The sequence below is a fragment of the Tachyglossus aculeatus genome, chromosome 5, assembly GCF_015852505.1.
Source record: "Tachyglossus aculeatus isolate mTacAcu1 chromosome 5, mTacAcu1.pri, whole genome shotgun sequence".
NCBI lineage: Eukaryota > Metazoa > Chordata > Mammalia > Monotremata > Tachyglossidae > Tachyglossus > Tachyglossus aculeatus.
Genome location: NC_052070.1, coordinates 43,685,271 through 43,710,004, shown reverse-complemented (window position 1 = coordinate 43,710,004; position 24,734 = coordinate 43,685,271). Strand labels below are relative to the sequence as shown.

Genomic DNA, 24,734 nt, shown 5'->3' with positions numbered 1-24,734 from the left:
TGTTCTTGGTCTCCCCCTTTTAGACTGTGAGCCCACTGTTGGGTAGGGACTGTCTGTATATGTTGCCAACTTGTACTTCCCAAGCGCTTCGTACAGCGCTCTGCACACAGTAAGCACTCAATAAATACAACTGATTGATTGATTGATTGCAGAGCACTATACTAAGCGCTTGGAAAGTACAAGTTGGCAACATATAGAGACGGTCCCTACCCAACAGTGGGCTCACCACCAGCTTTGAAACGGTTCCAGAATCAGTCAACAAGGAAGAATGAAGCCCCAGGCCCTGGCTCAGATAATAATAATAATAATAATGGCATTTTATTAAGCACTTACTATGTGCAAAGCACTGTTCTAAGCGCTGGGGACGATACAAGGTAATCAGGTTGTCCCACGTGGGGCTCACAGTCTTAATCGCCATTTTACAGATGAGGTAACTGAGGCACAGAGAAGTTAAGTGACTTGCCCAAAGTCACACAGCTGACAATTGGCAAAGCCAGGATTTGAACCCATGACCTCTGACTCCAAAGCCCGTGCTCTTTCCATTGAGCCACGCTGATCAGAGAGCAGGTGATCAGGATTCTCTCTCAGGAGTTCCCAAGATGTGCCGGTCCATGGGGCACCTCCATCCTGGAGAAGCTAAACTTTGGGGTGGCACCATCTCCTGGTCCTGCTGCTACCCTGGGTAGGGTCAGGGCCCGGGCGCCAGCAGACCGGGAATGACTTCGCTTGGCCGCAGGCCTAGCTCACTTCCTGATGCTTCCCTGGACATCAGAAGGAAAGCCTGTGCCCCCCATGACTGAGAAGAGTCTCAGCTCCAGGTTCTGCGGCCTGTCAGGCACTACTGCCTGCTCCTGGGAGGAGCTGGGGGAGGTGTTGATCTTCCTGCCCAACTTTGGAACATGGCCAGGGGCCACCAGTCAAAGTGAGCTGCTGGCTATTGCTCCGGAGCCAGGTGACCACGTAAAGGAAGCCAGGTAGCGGCTGCTCCCAGCTGCACTCCTTGTCAGTCAATCGTACTTATTGAGCACTTACTATGTGCAGATCACTATACTAAGCATGTGAGAGAGTAAGATATAACAGTCAAAAGACACATTTTCTGCCCACAATGAGCTTAAGAGTCTAGAGGATGAGTTTATGGTCTAGCTTGTCACTTGCTCATTCGTTACTTTCCATCCCTGGCTGGTCCACCAGACTATTGTTGTTAAATCTTGGCTCACACCAATGACCGCATCTTCCTCCACCAATCACACTTGATGACCCAGCCCCTGCACCGCCCACCCACCTCCACCCTTTCTTCCAGCTGAGCTCAGATCAGGAGTGGGGCAGTCAGGGGGTGTCTGGTGGGTTTAGACACATTTCTAAAAAGTCCATGTTGGAAGGGAAAAATAACTCTGCATCCATTTTTGGGAAGGGAGGATGATATGAGAAAAAGTTATCCATCAATCAATCATATTTACTGAGTGCTTACTGGGTGCAGATCACTGTAGTAAGCGCTTCAGGCAGTGCAACACAACAATATAATAGAGACGTTCGCTGCCCACAATGAGGTTACAGCCTAGAGGGGGAGACAGACATGAATACAAATAACTACAATCTAAAAGATGGAACTAGCAGGTTTCTTACCCCCATTTTACAGGTGAGGAAGTGGACGTCCAGAGAGGTTAAGTGACCCTGCCCAAGGTCATAGAGCTGGTCAGGGACACAGCTGGGACTCAAACCCAGGTGACCTGTCTTGCTCTGGCTCTTCCTGCTCATTTATACTACTTCCTGTGTAGCCAGAGAGCGGCACAATTGTTGCGCCCACCCACTGATTTCCACGAATCTCTATGTACCGCTCTTGCTAGCCAGGTGGTGGCCAGCCTGGAGAAGCATGGAACGGATGCTGGGGCTGCAACAGGGTAAGGAGGATCAGGAAGTGATCACCAAGTGGTAGAGACCAACAAATCCCTGTTACCGAGCAACAGCCTCCTGGGCTGACGTGTTGAAGGCGCTGAGCACAGTAACCACGACCGCTCGACACAGGCATTGTACCCAGTGGGCGCTCAATAAATAACATTACTACTACTATTCAGCGGGAGGCCAGAAGGGATCTGGGGCATCAGTGACTCCAGGAAGATAGATTCAGGGTGCAGTCCTCAAACTGTCTTGATGCAGCAGCATTCTGTGTCCACCCTGATTAGTTTGTATCTACCTCAGCACTTAGAACGGTGCTTGACACACAGTAAGTGCTTAACAAATACCATCATTATTATTAAGGAAGGAAGAAAGGCCAAAGCAGACATGACTGGGAGGAGTTCTGTGAGTCAGGAGTCTGGGGTTCCTATCTCAACTCTGTCTCCTCCCTGCTTGGTGACCTTGGACAAGTCACTTAATCTCTTTAGACTTAAGTATCCTGTCAGATGGGGCTAAGAGACCCGCTCCTCCTACCTCTTAAGCTGTGAGTTGTTTGTGGGATAGGGACTCTGATCTGATTATCTTGTACCCTCCCCATCGCTTAGTACAGTACTTGGCACAGAGTAGGCACTTAATAAATACCATAATAGTAGTCGCAACAAAAGGTTTCAGTTCTAAAATCCTGGGAGATCCCAGCTAAATCCAGTACTTAGGTCTTTCTTTTGCTCTCTCTTCCTCCGGACAGGGAGACAGCTCTCCATCTGGAACCCAGTCTTCCCAACTTAACCTTGAGCCTACGCTCAGTTCTTCCAGAACCTGGGTTTTCAATGCAAATTTTGGGTCGAAGGTTGTTGGAAGATTAGGGAGCATATAATAATAATAATTATGGCATTTGTTAAGTGCTTACTATGTGACAAGCACTGTTCTAAGCGCTGGGGTAGATACAAGGTAATCAGGTTGTCCCACAGAGGGCTCACAGTCTTCATCCCCATTTTACAGATGAGGTAACTGAGGCCCAGAGAAGTTAAGTGACTTGCCCAAAGTCACACAGCTGATAAGTGGTGGAGCCGGGATTAGAACCCTTGACCTCTGACTCTCAAACCCATGCTCTTTCCACTAAGCCACACTGCTTGTCTGACAACGTTAGACCATCTGGATAGACTGTAAGCTCATGGTGGGCACAGCATGGCCTATGACAGGCAGCGTGATCTAATAGAGCACGGGCCTGGGAGTCAGAAAGACCTGGGTTCTAGTCCTAGCTCTGCTGTGTAACCTTGGGGAAGTCACTTAACTTCTCTGTGCCTTAGTTACCTCATCTGTAAAATGGGGATTAAGACTGTGAGCCCCACGTGGGTCAGGGACTGTGTCTAACCTGATTACCTTATATCTACCTTATATCTACTGTGCTTAGAATAGTGCCTGACACACAGTAAGCACTAAACAACTGCCATAAAAAAGTCTACAAACCCTGTTGTATTGTTCTCTCCCAAGTGCTTAGTACAGTGCTCTGCACAAAGTAAGGTGCTCAATAAATAACACTGATTGATTGAAGGGAAGTTGGGGTTGGAGATTTGGTTGTGTGGCACTTGTACCATAGCATGAGTCTTCCTTAATGTGGAGTCTGTCGTCAATGCAACTCCTTTGTTTACAGAACTGTGTAATTTGACCAAAGTTATGCGAGTTTGTGTAAGATGACAACCTCCCCCTAGCTACGGGAAGGGGATCCTTCCATTTCCGCTTGGCATTTTGCAGTGGTGTGTGGTTTCAGGCTATTGCCTCTACCAGAGATCTGAGTGGGCCTCCCCGGAAATGGCAGAAGTCACTTCTGCTTTTACTTGTCTAAGACAGTCGTGGAACAAACAGCTGCACCCTAGGGGTGGTGCAGGCTGGGCTGAGCAGAAAAATGCTGCACTGACAAGCCAGGTCCAATTCTTGGAGATTTGCTCTGTGGTCTGTCCTGAGTGCCCTGAGTTGCATTTTGAGCAATTTTTTGTTTTCGATTTCTACATTTCCACATCTGCCTAAGTTTGGGCAAAGGAAGAAAGTTCCAAACCAGAACTCACTAGCTGTGGCTTTTCTCTGTGTGTCAACAGTCACCGAATAACAACTAAGGCTTTGATAACTCACTAATCGCAGCTCAAAACTTCCCCCAGCTGGGAGATGCTGAGTCGCCACCTACTTTTCATTCATTCATACGTATTGAGGGCTACTGTGTGCAGAGCACTGAACCAAGCACTTGGGAGAGCGCCATACAACGATAAACAGACACGTTCCCTGCCCACAACGAGTTCATCTAGTGGAACCTGCCACAGACCACTGGGTTTACAGATCAGCAACTGCAGCTCTGGACTTTCTTTTTTTCCCTAACCCCACCATGGGCCTTCAATCCTCTCCCTCTGGTCTCCCCACCCCTGTCCAGCACCCCTCCTCATCCCCCTCCCCACAGGCTGGCCCTCCTCAGTGCACTCCCATCCAACCCCTTCCCACCCTTCTCCCCGGTCCCAGGCCTGTCATCCTGTACCATTGTTGCCCCTCATCCACCTCCCCCGGCACTGGCCCCCACCAGCTCAACCCCATTCAACCCCTTCCTACCACCCCAGAACCATTCCCACCCCACACACCCTCCCTACAGCCTCAGCCAAGTGTGGCCTTAAGAAATACCACTCCATCATGCGCAGGCTTCCCTTCGTTCCTGATCTGTTCCTGACCCAATCACTGCTTCTCCTTGCCACCACTGAAATGTGGGTTCCCCAGATGACAGACACAATCTCCTCTGTTACTCCCCGGACTTCCAGGGAAAGGGGGAGGAGTCAACTTCCTTCTTGCTTTCCAATGCTGCTTTCACAGCATCCCAGCCTTTCCCTTCTTTTGAAGCCCATATCATCCACCCTTACCACCCACTTCAATTACTAGTTACAGTCATCTACCATCCTCCAGGCCCCACATCCAACTTTCTGAACCATTTCAATCCCTTTCTCACCTTCCTTCTCTCATTCTCCATCCCTACATTGAACCCTGGGGACTTCAGTATTCATCTGGCTGTCCCTGATGATTCTTCCACTGTCCACCTCCTCTCACTTTACTCCAATGACCTCCTGCTCCACCACACCTCACACACTCATTCATTCATTCAATCGTATTTATTGAGCACTTACTGCTCAATAAGGGAGTGGGGGAAGAGGAGAGGAGGGCTTAGTCAAGGAGCTTTCTTGGAGGAGATGTGCCTTTGATAAGGCTTTGAAGTGGGGGGAGAGCAATTATCTGTCTGATAGGAGGAGGGATAGCGTTACAGGACAGAGGTAGGAGGTGGGCGAGAGGTCAGTGGCAAGAAAGACGATACTGAGGTTCAGTGGTCTAGTACCACTAACCTGCAACCTTGGATCACCTCCACAGTTTGCTTCCTCTGCTCCTGTGCTGGAGATGCGGAGCGCTGTTAGAGGAAATCTAGATATATCTATGAACTTGTCCACCTTAAATTCATTCTTATTTGCTTCAATTCAGCCCTCTCCACTGTCAGACAATATTTCTTCATAATTCACTTCCATACTCACTCCCCCCACCAGCTGTTCCAAACATTTCACTCCCTTCTCAAACCTCCTATCCCCCTACCTCCACAATCTCTTTCCCCTAATGACCTGGCCACATATTTCATCAACAAAATTGCAACCATCAGATGTGATGTCCCTAAAATCTCCCCTGCTCATCTCCAATCCATCCCTCCTCCTCCACCCTCTTCAACTCTCCCATTTTCTCCGGTCTTTAGGAAATCGCTACTTGGTTGTCCTACCAACACCTCAAACTTCACATGTACTCCTTATTTTCCCACCCAAACTCTGTCTTCCCTACAACTTTCCAGAAAGTGCCTCTGGAATCTACACACACCCATGCACACACACACACACACACGCACACGCACACACACACACACACACACACACACACAAATCTCTGCCTTGCATCTCTGACGTGCCCCTAGAACCTCTAGGACTTCCTCCCCTGACACATACACACCCCTGTGACAGACAACATTGTGACAGGAATGGGGAAGTACACCCATTCCTCAGGGGTCCATGTTGCCGTAGAGGTAACTGAGCCTCCTGGCAGGTTTCTCCCCTATCACCCCGGACTGAGTGGTTGGACCCTGCAGAGGGCAGGATCACCGGCAGGCGGGCAGGGTGAGCGGCTGCTCAGGGACCTCTGAGTAACACAGAGCAATCCTGTTCCAATATAATCTGACCTTCCTCTGAATCAGGCTGGATGCAGTCAAGAACATAGTACTTAACCAGGGAATATGGACTGAAGTTGTCAACACTGGAACCAAGTGTGGGGGTCAGGTTTGCTCCAATTTAACCACCGGCCGAAGGGCTAGACTGGTAAATTTCAGTTGTTGTCCAGCTATAGATGAGGCAACTCACCTCCCTTCAGTCCCCCTCTTTGTAAATCAGTCAATAATAATAATAGTAATAATAATAATAATAATAATAATAATAATGGCATTTACTAAGCGCTTACTATGTGCAAAGCACTGTTCTAAGCGCTGGGGAGGTTACAAGGGGATCAGGTTGTCCCAAGGGGGGCTCCCAGTCTTAATCCCCATTTTACAGATGAGGTAACTGAGGCTCAGAGAAGTTAAGAGTCTTGCCCAAGGTCACACAGCAGACATGTGGCGGAGCCGGGATTCGAACCCCTGACCTCTGACTCCAAAGCCCGGGCTCTTTCCACTGAGCCAGTCAACTAATCAAGCAGTGGTATTTATTGAGCACTTACTACATGCAGAGTACTATATAAGCGCTTGGGAAAGAACAACACAAAAGATATGGTAGACACACTGCCTGCCCACAAGGACCTTACAGTCCAGACAAATGACAAACCCTTTCTCTCTGGGGCAATCAGTTTTGTTTTTTAATGATATTTGCTGAACTTTTACTATGTGCCTGGCACTGAACTATAAGTGCTGGGTTAGATACAAGATAATCAAGTTGGACACAATCTCTATCCTACATGGGGCTCACAATCTCAATCCCCATTTCACAGATGAGGTACAGAGATATTAAGCGTCTTGCTCAATGGCACAGAGCAGACAGGTGGTGGAGCCTGGATTAGAACCTAGGCTCTTTGACTTCCAGGCTCGGGTTTTTTCTACTACATTGACTAGGGAAGTCTAATCAAAACTTTATGCTGAGGTTCTAATAGGATGGATCAGCAAAGGCGGCATATTATGATCTACATCTGGCAGCAGTAGCACATGCTTCTAATGTATTACATAAAGCAATGAACTATAGACACATGATGACGAGAAAGTTTTACCTGTATAGGTTTCTGGGAAGTAGTATGGCCTACTGGTTAAAGCACAGGCCTCAACCAGAAGACCTGGGTTCTAATCCTGGTTCTGTCACTTGCCTGATGTGTGACCTTGGGTAAGTCACTTAACTAGCTCTCTTCCTCCCTTCAAAGCCCTACTGAGAGCTCACCTCTTCCAAGAGGCCTTCCCAGACTGAGCCCAAGAGAGACTTTTTTCTCTCCTCCTCCTCCTCCCCTCCCCATCGCCCCCCTCCCTCCCTCTGCCCTACCCCTTTCCCCTCCCCACAGCACTTGGGTATATTTGTATTACTCTATTTTATTAATGATGTGTATATAGCTAGAATTCTATTTATTCTGATGGTATTGTCACCCATCTGCTTGTTTTGTTTTGTTCTGTTGTCTGTCGGCCCTTTCTAGACTGTGAGCCCGTTATTGGGTAGGGACTGTCTCTCCATGTTGTCGATTTGTACTTCCCAAGTGCTTAGTACAGTGCTCTGCACACAGAAAGTGCTCAATAAATACAACTGAATGAATGAATGAACTTCTCTGTGTCTCTGTTTCCTCAACTGCAAAAGGGGGATTCAATATCTGTTCTCCCTTCTACTTAGAACAGTGCCCCAGCACTTAGAAGTGCCCCAGCGCTTAGAACAGTGCTTTGCACATAGTAAGCGCTTAATAAATGCCATCATTATTATTACTTACACTAGGAAGCCCATTTGGGACAGGGACTGTGTTCAGCTTGATTAACTTGTATCTACCCCAGCGCTTACAACAGCACTTGTCACATAGTAAGTGCTTAACAAGTACCATAAAAAAGTTTCTCCTGGTGCCAAATTTCATTTTTAATTTTAGTGAACATTCACCTTAAGAGTAAAGTATAAATCCAAATACCTAAAGTAGTTAAAAAATGGGACTGATGGTCTGCAAACAGACCCATCCCACTGCCCTCTCCCTTTTGCTCCTGCTCTCCCCAGAAAGATAGAAGGAAAAACAATTACTACGTTAAAAACAACCTACAAATGCTTGCAAAAACCCACTTAGGGGGACCGGGACACAATTCAGGCCACGTACACCCAAAAGACTGAGCCATTGAATTCTTGGCCAGCCAGTAGACTGGCTCAGTTGACCAGGTGGAAGGGACCTTAGCTTAAAGGTGCCCTGCTCCTCAACAAGCCAAACCATTCAGGTAAGAATGGCAGCCCTAAGAACTGTAACAAACACCACCCACCTTACTGATGAGCCACTGCACTGGGGAGGGTGGGTGGAAGAGATGGCAATGAATATATTGAGAAGCAGCGTGGCTTAGTAGAAAGAGCCTGGGCTTGCGAGTCAGAGGTCGTGGGTTCTAATCCCAACTCTGCCACTTGTCTGCTGTGTGACCTTGGGCAAGTCCCTTCACTTCTCTGTGCCTCAGTTACCTCATCTGTAAAATGGGAATGAAGACTGTGAGCCCCACGTGGGAGAACCTGATTACCTTGTATCTACCCCAGTGCTCAGAACAGTGCTTGGCACATAGTAAGTGCTTAACAAATACCAACATTATTATATATAAATAATTTATATATCCATAAATATATGGATATATTTTCTCCTTAATGTCTGGTACTAGGGCTAATCATGTGGTTTAAATGTCAGCAGCCTAAAAGAGAGTGGGGCGTTCTGGGAAAGATATGTCCTTGGAGTCGGAGACGACTCGTCAGCAGAAGATAAGTCTAAACGATTTGCCTAACTCAAGTGGGGCTTAAAAGCATAGGGCTTTGCTTTCAAGTAACACACGACCCCCTCCCCCCAAAACACACACACGCCTGCCCGCCTCCACTGACTAATGTCAAAAAAGTCTATAAATAAGTGGCAGCTTGTGGTGGGAACTGCAGCAGTCTGACTGTCTGAGTCTGTAATCACAATTATAATATGTAAAAATAACTACCTATAGTACCCTCCTCACATACATTAATTTTCTTCAGATTTGGCTTTAGAATCATGAATTCATGAAATGCTCAGCTGGCTTCTTGGGTGCCCTCTGTGCTGAAAGATAGAGCAGGTGTAGTTGAAAATACCACAAACACTGGGACCTTGGAACATCAGCCCCCCTATTTCCTGGCAAATCTTGAGTTTGGGAAGTAAAGTCTCTGGCCAGTGGACTGGCCTTCCGGACTAGGGAACAGGGACATATCCCATGTTGGCCTTTGGCAGAGAAATCCTGTCTCCCCTGGAAAGTAGTTCAAGATGCCCAAATGGTATTGTAATTAACCTGAAAAAACCAAGAGAGAAATCCCAGCCAACTTGAGTGGCCCTGCAGCTTTCTTTATCCCTCTTTTCATTTGCTAATAGTTTTGGGTTTTTTAATGGAACAGAAAGTCATAATAACTTATTCCAGGGTAAACAACAGAATTAAAATCCTCTGCCTGGCTCTTTCCTGAAATGTAGCTCACTGATGGGGAATTTTAGGGGTTGAGATGTCTAGTAGATCAAATTGGACTTTCTATTTCTACTTATTTTTTTTACTGCCTTTATTTCTGACTTCAACTGGACTTTCTATTTCTGGTTATTCTTTTTACTGCCTTTATTCCCGACTTCAGCGGGTCATACATCTTGTACATTCTCCCTGCTCTCTCCTGCTGCCCTGAAATAAAACAAAGATCAGTATTTCTGCCCATTTTATGAATTGCCTTATTCACATTGAGAGAGTAAAAGCTTCACTGGTGGTCTTGGGGCTCTGTAAATACCTTCTGCACGGTTGTCATCTTTGGATGGTGAAAATCAATCGTTCACTCGTATTTACAGGGAACTCAGTGTGTGCAGAGCACTGTATTAACCACTTGGGAAAGTACAACACAGCACTAAAACAGATACATTCCTTGCCCACAGTGTACAGGTGAAAAGAGTGTAAGCTCCTTGTGGGCAGAGAAAGTGTCTCCTGTTTCTGTTATCCTTTCCTAAATGCTTAGAGCACTGTGCCCAATGCAATAAATGTCTTTTTCAATGGCATTTGTTAAGTGTTTACTGTATGTCAAACACTGTTTTAAGTGCTGGGATAGATACAAGTGAATTAGGTTGGACACAGGCTCTGTCCTATATAGGGCTCACGGTCAAAGTAGGAGGGAGAACAGGAGAACTGAGGCACAGAGAAGTTAAGTGACTTGTCCAAGGTCATACAGCAAGCATTTAGCAGAGGTGGGATTAGAACTCAGATCCTGTGACTCCCAAGCCCATTCTCCTTCTACTAGGCCATGCTAGTTCTCATATTATTTCTCCTTCCCTTCCTTCTTCTTTTAGGAGGCCAGATTTTTTCCCCATCTTTTCATACCAGATTACGCTAGGCAGTCAGATGACCAGTCCATAGGAACACAGCCCTTGTTGCTGTGCTCTGGGTGGTTTGGGATTAACTCGTTCTTGGAACTGAAGCATTTCAGAAAAACACACCAAGCCTGAAATGGCGGGGAGGGGAGAAGGGGCATAGCTTCTCCCCATCTGTGGGCTGGATGTAGGGGATGGTAGGGGTGGCTAATTTGGGTCCAGGTCTCAAAACAGGAGAGTCTAGGGAGGAATTAAAAAAAGATTTAAGGAAGCAGGGGGCGTAGTGGAAAGAGGGAAGTGTGCGGGCTGGACTGAAGTAGGAGATAAGTGAGGTAAGACAGGAGGGGGCAAGCAGACTAAGTGCTTAAAATCCAGTGGAGTTTCTATTTGACTCAGGAGTGGCTGGTCAACCATTGGAGGTTCATGAGGAGTTGGGGGGACATGGACTGAATATAGAAACAGTCCCTACCCAACAGTGGGCTCACAGTCTAAAAGGGGGAGACAGAGAACAAAACCAAACATATTAACAAAATAAAATAAATAGAATAGATATGTACAGGTACAGGTAAAATAAATAAATAAATAAATAAATAGAGTAATAAATATGTACAAACATATATACATATATACAGGTGCTGTGGGGAAGGGAAGGGGGTAAGATGGGGGGATGGAAAGGGGGACGAGGGGGAGAGGAAGGAAGGGGCTCAGTCTGGGAAGGCCTCCTGGAGGAGGTGAGCTCTCAGTAGGGCCTTGAAGGGAGGAAGAGAGCTAGCTTGGCAGATGGGCAGAGGGAGGGCATTCCAGGCCCGGGGGTCGATGGCGGGACAGGTGAGAATGAGGTACGGTGAGGAGATTAGCGGCAGAGGAGCAGAGGGTGCGGGGTGGGCTGTAGAAGGAGAGAAGGGAGGTGAGGTAGGAGGGGGCGAGGTGATGGAGAGCCTTGAAGCCCAGGGTGAGGAGTTTCTGCCTGATGTGCAGATTGATTGGAATGTGTCTGTTATATTGTACTCTCCCAAGCACTTAGTACAGTGCTTTGCAAACAGTAAGTACTCAATAAATACAACTGACTGACTACAGGCAAATCGGGCTGGACACAGTTCCTGTCCCATATGGGACTCACAGTGTTAATCTCCATTTTACAGATGAGGTAACTGCGGCCCAGAGAAGTGAAGTGACTTGCCCAAGGTCACACAGAAGACAAGTGATGGAGCCATGATTACTGTTGACTGATTGATTGATATTGCTCCCAGGCTGGCCGCCTCCCCTGCTTCAGAACCCCAGACGAAGACTGGGGTTGGCACTTCAATTCTAAGCACATGTTCTCGGCTCTGATCACAGTGCCACTTGACCTCTCTCGTCTTTGCTGGGAGGGAGTGAAGAAGATGATGATGATGGTATTTGTTAAGTGCTTACTATGTGCCAAGTACTGTTCTAAGCGCTGGGGTAGATACACATAATCAGGTTGTCCCACGTGGGGTTCACAGTCTTAATCCCCATTTTACAGATGAGGTAACTGAGGCACAGAGAAGTGACTTGCCCAAAGTCATACAGCTGACAAGTGGTGGGGCTGGGATTAGAACCTATGACCTCTGACTCCCAAAACCTTGCTCTTTCCACTAAGCCACTCTGCTAAACCAGGCAGGGGGTTAACACATGGTAAAGTTCATGCAAAGGTGTTGTGCAACGTACGGGTCCCAGTCATGGGCAAAGAGACCGCAGCATCGTGTCAATGCCTTGTGCCACGGCACTGTGACCCAGCAGGCGGTTGCCATGGCGACCGCTGCAGTCTTCCCTGCCCACTTTAGCCTGGTATATTTGGGATTCCTGCAGGGTCCATCCACCTCACGGAAATCGTGATTCTTCGGTCAGAAACTTTCACTGCTGATAGTGTAGCCATTTCCCTTCTCGCAGAGCTGGGAGTTGCTGCACCCAATAAGTGCTCAAGAGGTACAGAAGCAGTTTGGCCCAGTGGAAAGATGTCAGAGGCTGGGAGTTGGAGGATCTGGGTTCTAATCCTAGCTCACCACTTCTCTGTTGTGTGACCCTAGGCAAGTCACTTAACTTCTCTGTGCCTTATCTATAAAATGGGCATTAAAACTGTGAGCCCCATATGGGACATGGACTGGGTCCAAACTGATTACATTGCAATCACTTCAGCATTTAGTATAGTGCCTAGCTTGGCACATAGTAAGCACTTAATAGATACCACTTAAAAAAAAGGTAGCAGTGATTGCTGCTCCTTGAACTTTTATGTAAATATCCTTATACTCTCCTTTTAATTGTCATTTATTTTAGTGTCTTATCTCCACATTAGATTGCAAGTTCCTTGAGAGCAGGGAGCATATCTACTAATTCTTTTGTCCTCTCCCTGGCACTCAGTACAGAGCTCTGCACATGATGGGCAAACATTATTAATTGAAACCCTCCTGGCCCCCTGCTGCTTCTCAGCAGTTATGAAGTGAACTAATCATTGAGGCTTAAATCCAGGCCTACTGGCACCTGAAAAATCTCCTTGGGCTGAGAAGTTCTGGTCCACTCCCCTCTATAGACTGTAAGCCTCTTGTGGGCAGGGATGGTGTCTTCTTACTCTGCTGTATTGTACTCTCCCAAATGCTTAGCACAGTGCTCTGCACATAGTAAGCACTCAGTACATACCACTAATTGACAAACCCAAGTCTCCCACCTCCCAGAGTCATGCTCTTCCACTGGACTGATAGCAGGCTATAACAACTTGTTCACTTGTCTCATGGTGCTTTGGTTCTTTACAGAACTTAGTTTACACACACACACACACACACACACACACACAGAGTGAGAGAGAGAGAGAGAGAGAGAGATAGAGAGAGAGAGAGAGAGAGAGAGTGAGTCAGTAATGGACTAAAGGAAAATGTCCCATGGAAAATGAGAATAGGTCAATTAGCACCAAGTGGATAGAGCATGGGCCTGGGAGTCTGACAGACATAGATTCTAATCCTGGCTCTACTACTTGTCTGCTGTGTGTCCTTGGGCAAGTCACTTCACTTCTCTGTGCCTCAGTTACCTCATCTATAAAATGGGGATTGAGAATGTGAGCCCCATGTGGGACAGGGACTATGCCCAACCCAATTTGCTTGCATCCACCCCAGCACTTATGGTGTCTGGCAGAGTAAGCTCTTAACAAATACCACAACTATTGTGGCTGGGTGGGTGGGCAGATGGGGGGAAATAAATAAAACAACCTAGTAACCATCCTCTCAGACCAATTTCTTACTTAAATCCATTGGAGGGGGGAAGAAAAAAGGGTTTGGTAAGTCCTTCAAATGCAGTGCATCTCCCAGGAAATCTCACAGTCTGCAGCTCCCCACTCCCCAGAGGGCTCTTCCACAAGCAGTGATTCTGGAGCTGGCCCCAGGAAAATGGAAAGACCTTCAGTTTGAGGAAAAATTCCGTTCCCCAGGTGCTGCAGCCAAGGGATGCCCCCCGTTCTGAAGAACTCAGAAACTAACCTGCAGTCTGAGAAAAAGGACTTACCTTCTCGGCGCTCCAATGCCCTGGTGTGTCCAACCCTTAGGAGTAGGACCCTTGGGAGAGAAGCAGCGTGGCCTCGTGGATAAAGTCTGGAACTGGGAGTCAGAAGGACTTGGGTTCTAATCCCGGCTCTGGCACTTGTCAGCTGTGTGACCTTGGGCAATTCACTTCATTTCTCTGTGCCTCAGTTACCTCATCTGTAAAACAGGGATTAAACCTGTGAGCTCCAAGTGGGACAAGGACTGTGTTCAACCTGATTATCTTGTACCTATCCCAGCACTTAGTACAGTGGCTAGCACAGAATAAGTGCTTAACAGACATCATAAACCACTGCCCTCCACCAAAAAAAAAACCCAAAACACATACAAGGTGCAGGAAGACACATTGGAATAAATCTCAGCAGGCTGATCCAGTCAGGTAGGCAGGATGAAGGGAGCAGCATGGTTTCCTCCTCTCTGGCCCAGTCATTGGCCTGAGACAGCAGTCTCGGTCTGTCCGGCAGCCCTGGCATGCCTGTTCCTGGGCTCCTGCCCCAAATTTCACCAGGATGTCCTGAATAGATCCCAGCCACCCAAATATTCCTCATCATCTGGCTTTGGGGACCATCCCAATGCCCCCAGAGTTGGACCACAGAAGAGATGCCTCAGTGGCTGACCGCTACAGTAAAAATGGCATGAGCCTCAGGGGGCTCTCCACCATCTGCCATCTGAGAATTTTCCCAGGCTCCTTTGGGAAACCTGCCATGCCCACGGCCATGGCCACATAGAGTTGTTCAGCCGAGATGCCAACCTTGCTTCTCACAGGCCCTCTCCCAGTGTCAACTATGCACTGCTGCACAGAGGGGAGAGGGGAAGGAAAGTGGGCAATTGTTTGAGGCTCCACTCCCTCTGGTCCCCTTACCCCTGCTGCCGATCAGGGCCAGAGAGCCTGTCCATCTGGCTGGAGAGTCAGAGACTGGCCTTTGTTGCCCAGGTTCAGAAGACCACCACTCAGGGTCTCCCTCAGATGGGGACTTTGGGAAGAAAGCGAGCCTGGAGTGGGGTGAGACAATCCCTCAGTTTCTATCCTGGCTTTGAGTCTGAGGGGGTAATGTGGAATAAGGTGAGGGGGAGAAAGGGGACTTTTTTATGAGCGGAAAAAGGAAATCTCCACACCTCTCTCTGGCAGTGAGTGCCTGTTTCCCTGCCACAGCAAAATCTCCCCTGATTCCTAGCATGGGCCCCCGCTTCCGTTCCTTCTCAGGGACTTGGAAAAAAGTGACTTCAAACACTGCACCAGCAGATGGCAGCCCGGTCCCCAAGGCAGGCTACAGAGCACTCTGCCGTTTGCCTCTCTCCGTTTTTGGCTATTCTGCATTGCTTCATCAGCATCTGGTTCTGAAAACACTTTTCAGGGCAAGGCAGGGCAGGGGCAAAAGGAAGGATTTTGGGGAAGGACGATGGAGGTCGATGAAACCCAATCTGAAGCGCAGGGTGACTGACACGTCTACTGGGAGCCTTTCCTGGAAATTTGGGGGCAGGGGAGGAAATGGGGGGCTGTGGAAAGTGCTGCCTCCAGCTCTCAATCCCACAAATAGGGGATCCCCTCAGCAGGGCCCAGAGACTTCCTGTGCCTGTCCCATTCCTGCCCCCTCATTGTCTGGATTGCCTCTGGCCTTGAGTACAGACACAGACCTGTAGCCTGGGCAAAACCTCTCCCTGCTGATTCCTAGCCCAGGCCTTAACAGCCGACGGGGGTGGGGTGGGAGAGGGCAGAGCGGATTCCTGCCTAAGCTTCCTGGCGGTGGCCTAGCCCCGGAATGCCCAGATCCTTCTCAACTGAGCAAAAGAGGCCTTCATTTGGGATGGTCAAATGGGGAATCAAGAGAGGGGTTATAATGAGCAGGTTAGGACAAAAACATCTCGGGACAACGAAAATAAATGCATTACTGTATGTGAGCTCTGTGCCTACCCCAAAGCTCGCCAGATGGGACATGGCCCCTGTCTCACATGGGACTCACAATCTATCATCCCCACTTTACAGAAAAGGAGACTGCAGCCCAGAGGGGTTAAGTGACTTGCCCCAGGTCACACACTGCAGGCCAGGAGCAGAGCTGGGACTAGAACTCAGGTCTGCTTACTCTCAGGCCTGTGCTCTTTCCACTTGGCAATGCTGGGAACAACAGGTTCATTCGACACTCAGTTCTCACTTAAAAGTCCCCAAAGAGGCCTGACCAGACAATCTAGATGGTAAAGACCCTCAATCTTTCAGCTTCCCAAGAATCAGCCAAAGCCTAAGTCCCAGGAGAGACAGCTGGTCAAACCCAGTTTGGACTGGAGTTGCAGATACCCAATGACCAATCCTAGCAGACTTCCTCCAAGAAATCTTCCTGGAGCCTCAGGAAGGTAATACAATTCTACAGAAGCCATTATTGTAGAAGGGAGCCTCACAGATAGGGCCCCTCACAAGTAAGGTTGCCATCTTGCAGACCCTGAGTGAGCAACGCTAAGCTCAAGTTTGGGGTGAAGGGAGTCTCAGAATTCGACCCTCTCTAGGGCACTCCTTGCCCAGGTGTGCTCTCATCCTCCACACCTGTCACAATTCCATTCCCATTATTTGAAGCAGGCCAGCCTCTAGAAAGTGACCCCCAAAATCTTAGGAAAAGAGTAGACCCCCTAGCACAGGCAGAGCAGGATCCAGAGGGAGCTGCAAACTCCCTGGGCTCGAGGAGTTCAAAGAGGAGTCCAAACGTCCACTCTCTGCATACAGCTTCATGCCGTCTCCCTCTAAATAGGATTGAGAAATCTTTTCTTCACAGCTGTTCACCCCTCCTCTCACCCTGGCCCTTCCACCCACTTTAATCACACTGAACTGGTTATATTTGCTCTTCCAGTCCCAGACCCCAGCAGGGTCTGCTTTACGTCGGGATGACCAGACGAACTTCCTGTACTTCTGTCGGTGGCTTTCAAATTGTCTCCCGGAGCTGAAGCCTTCGGTCTGGGAAGGGGAGTAGGCCGGCTAGCCAGCCCACTGCCACAGCAAGGTCCCTGGGAACTACCCACCATGTGCAGAACCTGCCCTGTGGAATTGGCCTTTGATGTCTCCTGGGTTCAGAAGTCCCCTTTGTGAACGTTCACCCAGGGTGGGCGCTTTCTTCCCTACATCTGGAGAAAAAGAATCGTGTCCTCCATGGTCAGAGCCTCCGGGGTCCTGCCGACTAATGGCAGGCCGCCCCTGACTGCACTTTAAACAGGGATTTTTTTCCCTCCCTGCGCTCCATAGATGCAGTTGGACCTAACATCCAAGTGCCACCAACCCTCTTGGAACACATTTTTCACCGGCTCCTGTGAGTGAACGCAGCCGGGAAAATCCAGCTCATAGAAATAAAAGCCTATGCCTTCCCCGCTCCCAACCACGCTTCCTGCTGCACTGCACCGGCACGGGAGAGCCCTGCACCTTGTGGAGAGACCACCACTGCTTCTCAGCCCTGCACCTACCTCTGCGGGGACTCCGGGGGAAGCAGAAATCCGCCCCCAGTTCTGCACCGTATCATCCGCCAGGCAGGCAGCGGGAGGCTGTGGGGATGGAGGTTCTGGGGGACGCGGGGGAGAGAAGAGGGAATCCCCTCCCCCCGACAGTCCGCCGAAATGGTGAGTGTCGATGATAGCTAGATTCCAAGCGGGCAGTCTGACAGGAAGCTTTTGATTACCCCATCCCCTCTGCCTCAGAGAAGACAAAAGGGGTTAGAGAGGACGAGGGGGGGTGGGGTGGGTGGAGATGGGAGGGAGCTGCAAGGAAGCTGATCAGCTTAATTCCAAAGACAGGCTGAGATCCACTGAACTGAGCTGAGGTAAAGAAAGGGAGGGGAAAAAAGGGAACGAAGATGAGAAAGAAAGGAAACCTATGCAGTTACCGCAGCTAGAAATGCCCCGGCCCACTGGTTGCCCGCTGATACTGACTCAGCAAGCTTGAGTCCACAGCCTGGTCTGTCTACCTTGATGGGGCTGACAAAGGCTCAAGGTTTTGGGGGTGGTGGGAGGGGGCCCATGGTAGCTTCAGAAGACTGTGATCAGCACAGTCCCATCAGCCTCCCTGGCATAGAGAGGCGATCATGAACTGTTTGAGCCTTGCTGGGGGAAGGGGAAGAGGAGGAGGAGGAGGAAAAGCACATGAGTCACGAGCGAGTGGCTTTTGGGTCCTGCTCACTGGAGTTGTTGCGCCTCCCCCCAGCCCCGACCGCCTCCTGCTGCACACATGCTGATGATCTGTTGCAGCTGATTTTCACCCCATATCTCCATCTTAGCATTTCCTCCCACGACAAAATTGGTTGCGGCAAACTGACCTCGGAGCTTAGCCAGTCACTCAGTCAGTCAATCATATTTATTGAGTACTAACTAGGAGCACAGCACTGTACTACGCGTAAACAGATACACTCCCTGCCCACAATGAGCTTAAGGACTAGAGGGAGAGACATACATTAATATGACTAAATAGTATAAATAAACGATAAATCAACCCTACAGACCAGGCTCTAGAACGTCCCCAAACCAATGAGAGGGGAGTCTGCGACCCCTCAGCTGGTCACTGAGGCCAAATCCAGAACCTTCCATGCTTCACTGGGACGTCCACCACAGATGAACGTGGAGCTGGTCAGTGTGTGGGAAGGCAGTGCAGGAACGGAGAAAGGGGAGAGGCTGGCTTGACCTCTCCTCTGATGTTACAGTTGAGGTGGTCACTGCCTAGGTTAGCCAGCACAAAGGCCCGGGCTGGAAGACAGACTTGTGTGGGAACTGGAAAGCTCTTGGTTTGTTTTGGGTGCTGCTTCCCTCCATTCCACTCCGGGAGCTGGCTGGGGACCCATCTTGGGCAGGCCATATGGGGAGTGATCCTCTTTCTGGGTGTGTCAGCTCACCTAAATGGTGCCCAAACTCAACTCTTCTGGAGGGCAGAGTTTATTGCCCCGGGAGAGAAAAGTCACTGTCAGATATCCCAGAAGAGCGGTGGCATAATCTGTGTTGGGGAGGTGATGGGAGAAGAGAGGGCAGGCAGCCGCTTGGATTAGTTTACACTTTCCCCCACCCCAGAGTTAGGTCAATGTGAAAGCGGAAATAATGGAACCCTGAACGTATTCAGCACCTCTCCCGAGGGGGCTGGGAGAACTCTTATGGGTGTCTCATTTGGCCCCACAAAATCTCTGTCAAGGAAACAAGGGGTTGTACTGGAGAGGCATCAAGGGCTAGTGGGAAAGGCAAGAGCTGGGAGTTAGAAAACTAGACCCAGGAGTTCTACTCTCAAAACTTGGGACTCATGACCTTGGCAGGGAATTTAAATAGTCTGGGCCTCAATTTCCTCACCCATAAAATAGTAATAAGATAACTGCTCCCCCTTATTCTTAGAGCATAAGCTCCACAAGGGACAGGAATTGTGTCCAATCTGACTGTCTCGTGACACTCTTGGTTTAGCCATTGCTCAGTACATAGTATAGGCATAATAAATACCATATCTAGCTAGCGACATTGAGTGATAATAATCACTGTGATACTTGTTAAGAGTTTTCTAGGTGCCAAGCACTGTAGTAAATGCTGCTGTAGATACAAAATAATCAGGTTAGACACAGTCTATGTCCCATCTGGGGTTTGGAGAAGCATAGATGGTGAAGTCACCTGTCCTTAATCAAACACGAGAAGCAACGTGCCCTAGTGGAAAAAGTATGGGCCTGGGAGTCAGAAGGACCTGGGTTCTAATCCGGGTCTGGCACTTGTCTGCTGTGTGACCTTGGGTAAGTCACTTCACTTCTCTGGACTTCAGTTACCTCATCTTTAAAATGGGGATTAAGAGCATGGGGAGAACATTGCCTGGCAACGTTTATAAATACTACTACTACTAATAATAATAATGGCATTTATTAAGTGCTTACTATGTGCAAAGCACTGTTCTAAGCGCTGAGGAGGTTACAAGGTGATCAGGTTGTCCCACGTGGGGCTCACAGTCTTAATCCCCATTTTCCAGATGAGGTAACTGAGGCCCAGAGAAGTTAAGTGACTTGCCCAAAGTTACACAGCTGACAATTGGCGGAGCCACGGGTTTGAACCATGACCTCTGACTCGAAAGTCCGTGCTCTTTCCACTGAGCCACGTGGCTTCTCTAGCAGCAAATGATTAACAAGCGCTTAGTACAGTGCTCTGCACACAGTAAGCGCTCAATAAATACAATTGAATGAATGAATGAATTAACAAATACCATAAAAAATTAGGGAGGAGTGATCTGGCCTGATGTCAGTCAGTCAGTCGATCACATTTATTGAGCACTTACTGTGTGCAGAGTACTGTACTAAGTGTCTGTTAATAGATTAACAGGCACATTCCCTGCCTACAATGAGCTTGACTCAGAGCTTAGATCCTTGGGGCCTAACCCTAGCTCTGCCTCAGAATTGCTGCAGGAGGTCCTGACCCGCTCACTCTCCTGCCTTAGTTATTCACCTGAATAATGGGTATCCCACCTTATTATGGGCATGGCTGGCTCTGGGAGGCAGGGGTCCTGCTGCAGTGTGATCCTCCACTGCAGGGAGGACTCTCGATACTGGGACAAAAGGGTCAGTCCAGCAGGAGGCCTGGTGGGAGCTCTGTAGCAGCACTCCCGACCCATGCTTTAATTAGTCATCCTTAATCCAAAGACGGGCTGCCATCCCCACCCAGCTGCCTCCTCCTCCTCGTTCTCCAGTTAATCAATAAAATGTCAGAAAGACCGGTCTGTCTCCCCACGGATGGAGCCGGCTGTCCAGGTCGCTGCACGTGACTCTCCAGAGAGGAAGGCAGTTTGCCCTTACAAGCTCCCCACTGCCCCAAACCCTGGTGGGACAGTCAGCGATAGGGGATCTTCTGAGTCCACCCCACCTGACTGCCATGGTGCGTGCTTAGTCACAGCTACCCCAGTGACCCTCAGCTTTCCCCAACCCAACACAGCTCTCCATTTGGCCACCCCCAACCCCGACCCTCAGCTTGTGCAGTTTTCCATACGACTCCTCTCCCAAAACACCCCCACATAAGAATCAAACATCCCCACCCCAGCTTTAAAAAGAAAGGCACGAACAATAATAATCATAGCATTTGTTAAGTATTTAGTATGTGCCACGTATTGTACTAAGCATTGGGGTAGATACTATACAATCAGGTCTGGCATAGTCCCTGTACCATACAGGCCTCAGAGGCTAAGGGGGAGGGAGAACAGGTACTGAAGCCCCATTTTATAGATAAGTACACCGAGGCACAGAGAAGTGTAGGGAGGACTCACCTGGCTTGATGTCAGTCAGTCCATCATATTTACTGAGCTCCTACTGTGTGCAGAGCACTGTACTAAGTGTCTGTTTATTATTATAAACAGACATATTCCCTGCCTACGGCAAGCTCGGCTCAGGGCTTGGATCCTTGGGGCCTACCCTAGCTATGCCTCAGATTTGCTGCAGAAGGTCTTGACCCGCTCACTTTCCGGCCTTAGTTATTCATTCATTCATTCAATCGTATTTATTGAGCGCTTACTGTGTGCACAGCATTGTACTAAGTTCTTGGGAAGTACAAGTTGGCAACATATAGAGATGGTCCCTACCCAACAGTGGGCTCACAGTTTAGAAGGGGGAGACAGAGAACAAAACAAAACATATTAACAAAATAAAATAAATAGAATAAACATGTACAAATAAAATAAATAAATAGAGTAATAAATACGTACAAACATATATACATCTATACAGGTGCTGTGGGGAGGGGAAGAAGGTAAGGTGGGGGGATGGGGAGGGGGAGGAGGGGGAGAGGAAGGAGGGGGAGAGGAAGGAGGAGGCTCAGTCTGGAAAGGCCTCCTGGAGGAGGTGAGCTCTCAGTAGAGCCTTGAAGGGAGGAAGAGAGCTAGCTTGGTGGACGTGCAGAGGAAGGGCATTCCAGGCCAGGGGAATGACGTGGGCCGGGGGTCAATGGCAGGACAGGCGAGAACGAGGCACGGTGAGATTAGTGGCAGAGGAGCAGAGGGTGCGGGCTGGGCTGTAAAAGGAGAGAAGGGAGGTGAGGTAGGAGGGGGCGAGGTGATGGGGAGCCTTGAAGCTGAGGGTGAGGAGTTTTTGCCTGATACATAGGATGATTGGTAGCCACTGGAGATTTTTGAGGAGGGGAGTAACATGCCCAGAGCATTTCTGGACAAAGACAATCCGGGCAGCGGCGTGAAGTATGGATTGAAGTAGGGAAAGACAGGAGGATGGGAGATCAGAGAGGAGGCTGATAACAGTAATCCAGACGGGATAGGATGAGAGCTTGAACGAGCAGGGTAGCAGTTTGGATGGAGAGGAAAGGGCGGATCTTGGCAATGTTGCAGAGGTGAGACCGGCAGGTTTTGGTGACGACTTGGATGTGAGGGATGAACGAGAGAGCGGAGTCAAGGATGACACCAAGGTTGCAGGCTTGAGAGACGGGAAGGATGGCAGTGCCGTCAACAGTGATGAGAAAGTCAGGGAGAGGGCAGGGTTTGGGAGGGAAGACAAGGAGTTCGGTCTTGGACAAGTTGAGTTTTAGGTGGCGGGCAGACATTCAGATGGAGATGTCCTGAAGGCAGGAGGAGATGCGAGCCTGGAGGGAGGGAGAGAGAGCAGGGGCAGAGATGTAGATTTGGATGTCATCAGCGTAGAGATGATAGTTGAAGCCGTGGGAGCGAATGAGGTCACCAAGGGAGTGAGTGTAGATTGAGAACAGAAGGGGACCAAGAACTGAACCTTGAGGAACCCCTACAGTAAGGGGATGCTCTGTCCAAAGTAGATGCCAAAAAAATGCTGTTATTGAAACTGTTACTGGTAATGTCAAACTGTATCCTCTCCCTGCTCTCTAGGATGCTACAAGAATGAATACTACTACTACTACCCGAGTTTTTATAGTGGTTTCCTTCATCCAAAGCACTTTCATTATTCTACTTAGCTCACTTTGTCCTCCCAAATCCCTGTCAATCGTTTGATGAGGAGTATTAATTGAGTGCCTGCATGCAGAGCATTGTACTAAGTGCTTGGGAGAGTATAATAGAACTAGTAAGCATGTTCCCTCCCCTGAAGAAGCTTACAATCTAGCCAGGGAGATGGACACTAAAATGAACTGCAGATATGAGAAAGCCAAAGAATACACCGATACATACACAAGTGTCCAAGTGCTTATGTGATGCAAAAGGGCTGAATTGGCCTTTGGTGGGGACTGTATGGTGGAGAGACAAGAGTTTAATCAGGGAAGGCTTCCTGGAGGAGATGCAATTTCAGAAGGGCCTTGAAGATGGGGAAAGCAGTGAGTGTTCTGCCGGCTGAGAATGTAAAGGGGGCTCCTGGGAGAGGGAACAAAAAGTCAACAGCAAGAGGGTTGACAGCGAGAGAGAGTGAACAGGATGCCGTAAGAGGAACAAAGAGTGTGAACTGAGTGGGTTGTGGAACAGTGAGAGTACCAAAGTAAGAGAGAGCTGATGGAGTGCCTTAAAGCCAGTGGTGGGGATGTTCTACTTGATGCGAAGAGGACGGGGTAGCCGTTGGAGGATTTCAAACAGTGAAGAGATTTGTGCAGAATCAGGTTTTAGAAGAAAGATCTGGTCAGCAGAGTGAAGTATGGACTTGAGAGAGGCGAGACTGAGGTAGGGAGGTCGGTGAGGTGGCCAAAGCAGTAGTCAAGCTGGTATACGACAAGGAAGAGATTGAGATGAGGAAACAGAGGTTCAGCTTGATTGATTGATTAATAGTAACAATAATAATGAAGGTATTTGTTAAGTGCTTACTATATGCCAAACACTGTTTTAAGCATTGGAGTAGATACAAGGTAATGATGATGATGATGATGGCATTTGTTAAGCGCTTACTATGTGTAAAGCACTGTTCTAAGCACTGGGTAGGATACAAGGTGATCACGTTGTCCCATATGGGCTCACAGTCCTAATCCCCATTTTACAGATGAGGTAACAGGCTCAGAGAAGTTAAGTGACTTGCCCAAGGTCACAAAGCAGATGTGTGGGAGCCAGGATTAGAACCTACGACCTCTGACTTTCAAGCCTGGGCTCTTTCCACTAAGACAAGATTCAGCAAGGTTAAGTGACACAGCTGGCCAGAGGCAGAGCTGGGATTAAAAATGGAGAAGCAGCATGGCTCAGTGGAAGGAGCCTGGGCTTGGGAGTCAGAGGTCACGGGTTCTAAAACTGACTCCAGCACTTATCAGCTGTGTGACTTTGGGCAAGTCATTTGACTTCTCTGTGTCTCAGTTCCCTCATCTGTAAAATGGGGATGAAGACTGTGAACCCCACGTGGGACAACCTGATCACCCCGTATCTCCCCCCGCAGTGCTCAGAACAGTGCTTCTCACATAGTAAGCGCTTAACAAATGCCACCATTATTATTAAAAGTCAGCCTCTCTCTGCCTCCTGAGCTTATTCCTCCTCCTTACACTGAGAGTCAGTCCCTTGTGGAACAGGGATTGTGTCCTATCTGATTATTTTGTATCTACCCAACACTTAGCACATAGGCAGTGCTTCACAAATACCAGAAGCAGCATGGCCTAGTGGAAAGAGCACAGGCCTGGGAGTCAGAGGACCTGTGTTCTAATCCCGTTCTGCCACTTGTCTGCTGTGTGACTTTGGGCAAACAACTTCACTTCTCTGTGCCTCAGTTATCTCGTCTGTAAAATAGGGATTAATATTATGAGCTCTACATGGGACAGAGACTGGGTTCAGCCTGGTTATCGTGTATCTACCCCAAAGCT

At 48.8% G+C, this 24,734-nt stretch overlaps 1 protein-coding gene across 5 annotated transcripts in view; it reads right to left on the bottom strand.

The window, feature by feature from the left end:
• Nucleotides 1–14,120, bottom strand: part of KCNAB2 (potassium voltage-gated channel subfamily A regulatory beta subunit 2) — a 109,214-nt gene extending 95,094 nt beyond the window's left edge. For 4 of the 5 annotated variants that reach the window (XM_038746674.1, XM_038746677.1, XM_038746678.1 and 1 more), the window contains exon 1: nucleotides 14,002–14,120. The gene's annotated coding sequence lies outside the window, so the exon portion shown is untranslated. Of the gene's footprint in view, nucleotides 1–13,174; nucleotides 13,195–14,001 lie in introns of those variants that run through there. The other variant, XM_038746675.1, reaches the window with a different exon arrangement.
• Nucleotides 14,121–24,734: the final 10,614 nt, after the last annotated feature.